General features: G+C 28.3%; 1 long non-coding RNA gene across 3 annotated transcripts in view; it reads right to left on the bottom strand.

Annotated features, from left to right (window-relative positions):
* The window catches only part of LOC107629249, a 7,557-nt gene continuing 5,127 nt past the window's right edge, over positions 92–2,521 (bottom strand). For 2 of the 3 annotated variants that reach the window (XR_002358674.1, XR_002358673.1), the window contains exon 4: positions 92–468. This is a non-coding gene — a long non-coding RNA (uncharacterized LOC107629249). The remainder of the gene's footprint in view (positions 469–2,521) is intronic. The other variant, XR_001617932.2, reaches the window with a different exon arrangement.

The following is a 2,521-nucleotide window of genomic DNA, read 5'->3' as shown; positions in this document are numbered from 1 at the left end:
AATATTAAGAATCTGATTTACAATTATATTGCCCATAGATTAATTTATGATATTTAAACAAAAACCAAATAGACAAAAAATGCTTAATTTCTCAAAGAAGGTAACATTTTAGCTATTAACTCATATTTATCACTTAGCAGTTAGCATAATGAATAATTTGAAGTCTTATTAAAAGCTTTTCATACATAAAGCAATAATCAAAATTAAAACTAAAATGATTATGTGAATGGAGAACTAATTTTGGTTGTTCAAATAATTTAAAAAAAAAAAAAAGATAAAAAAGGTAGAAACAAAAGCAGCAGAGAAGTACCAATGTGGCCTCCACATGTCACATGAGCTTAACAGCCATCAGCATCATCTTACTCATATTCCTGCCCTATTTTCTGCATTGCAGCCACTCATACTTATTTTGTCTTGAATCATTTCCAGCTATGACTTCTCCCTCATTGATCTGTGTTGGATCTTTTCCTTCAATTTTAAAATATTGTATCACACATTATTTGGATGTCAACTATCATCAATGTTTAGTACTACTTTTAGACAAATGGGTGGTTTAATTTTAACAGTTTTAATTATCTTATTTTGGTCAAATTATGGTAACATTAATTAGTCAAATAACTCTAAAAATTGTATGTGATGACTTCAATGTAAGAGCACTAGAGTAATTTTCATGAAAATGGTATCATTATTGTTGACTAAAATAAGGCACAATATTAACATCTTGTAAGGAAAACTATATATTTTATGGGAAATATTTGGTAACAAAAGAAAAACAATCATAACTTGCCTTATTTAGTATTCATTAATTGTTGCGATAATTAATTAATATTAAATAAGGCAAATTTATTTGACAGTGATGAGTGATGAACAATTGAACACGGTGCAAATCAAGTATGAGTAACGACTAACAATGAATTTTTATAGTCATCTTTAATTTTACTTTTTATTTATCTTTTTTTTTATAATAAAAATTGAAGTTTAGATCTTCTGTTCATAACAATAATTCTGATATTATGTGATCATGAAATCACTAATTTTAAAATCTTAAACCGGTAAGAAGAGACACATGAATTGTTGTATTTAATAAATAAAAAAATTACTACTATTTATTTATTATCTTTTAGAAAAACGATAGTCATTCTTTACCGTATGTTCCAGAATAATTAATCCAGAAATCTCTTTAACACAAAGGATACTAGACATACAGTGTGTGCTGATAGTAGTGATTTTAAATAAAATTATAATAATTTCTTCAATACTAAATCTAATCAGCCAGTCACAATTTCAGTGATGATCACCAATTCACTTTTCCTAATTCCCTTCATCTTTGAAAGAAGCAAAATTTGGCAAAAATGTATTATTGTATTCAGTATCTATTTCCATATCTAGGAGTGGTTAGCATACATCAAATATAGTACATGGTAGCATGTGTAGTGTTGTACTATATAGGAGTATCTATTTTCTTTTCTCTCGTGCATAAAATGTGTATCTGAGTGCCTCATAACATGACATGTGGGAATCTCATCACAACAGTTTTTGTACGGAATGATGGAATCATATACATAAAATTAAATTTTAGTCAAAATATCATCAATAATGTAGAGTGTGTTTTTGTATTAATTTGATGCTATACACCTTTTTTTTCATAATATCTTCTAATCTGAAAGATTAAAGACTAATTCATTACGAATTTAAACTTCATTTAAAGATTTATCAGTCAATAAATTACTGTATGAACAAAACGAGATTCGAACTGTTAATACTTAATTAAGAACTAATAAACTAACTATTAGATCAACTTAAGTTGGTTTGATGCTATACTACTTTGAAACAATGGATTCATCATGATTTAGTTTAGACTTTAGATTAGACATACACACTGAGAAGGGAATCCTCTTCTTGCTTGCTAAAGAGAAGAAATAACCAGACATTGGATGATGGAACCAATATTGTATATAGTACATATGGTAGCATGTGATTATGTCCATTTTCACCTAAAAGGTAAAAAAAGCCCATAATTTTTATATTGTTTTCCTATGATGAATGGTTCTTACACCCCATCCTTCTATCTAAATTTTATTGCATAATAAGTCTATAAATATACACAGTAAACTTAGAAGCAAGACAGGCTCATTCAAGTCCTTTGGTTTAAAAAACATCAATCTTAGAATAATTTAAAATATAGAATAAATGACCATTTGTACCCATGAAAGATGAAAACGCTGACATATGTACCCACACTAAATCGAAACTAAACTTGTACCCACGCAAGATGCCCTCCGTGTGACAAAAGTACCCTGTCTTTGGAGGGTTGGAGCGCCACGTAGGGTACTTTTGTCACACGAAGGGCATCTTGCATGGGTACAAGTTTAGTTTCGATCTAGTGTGGGTACATATGTCAATGTTTTCAATTTTTATGGATACAAATGATCATTTATTCTTAAAATATATTTATGAGTATGTCTTCCTATCACTGTCTTTTCTTCTTAATAATATATATATAAAAATTAAAATAATTACT

The sequence above is a fragment of the Arachis ipaensis genome, chromosome B03 (genome assembly GCF_000816755.2).
Source record: "Arachis ipaensis cultivar K30076 chromosome B03, Araip1.1, whole genome shotgun sequence".
Lineage (NCBI taxonomy): Eukaryota > Viridiplantae > Streptophyta > Magnoliopsida > Fabales > Fabaceae > Arachis > Arachis ipaensis.
This window is presented reverse-complemented; position numbering and strand designations above follow the sequence as displayed.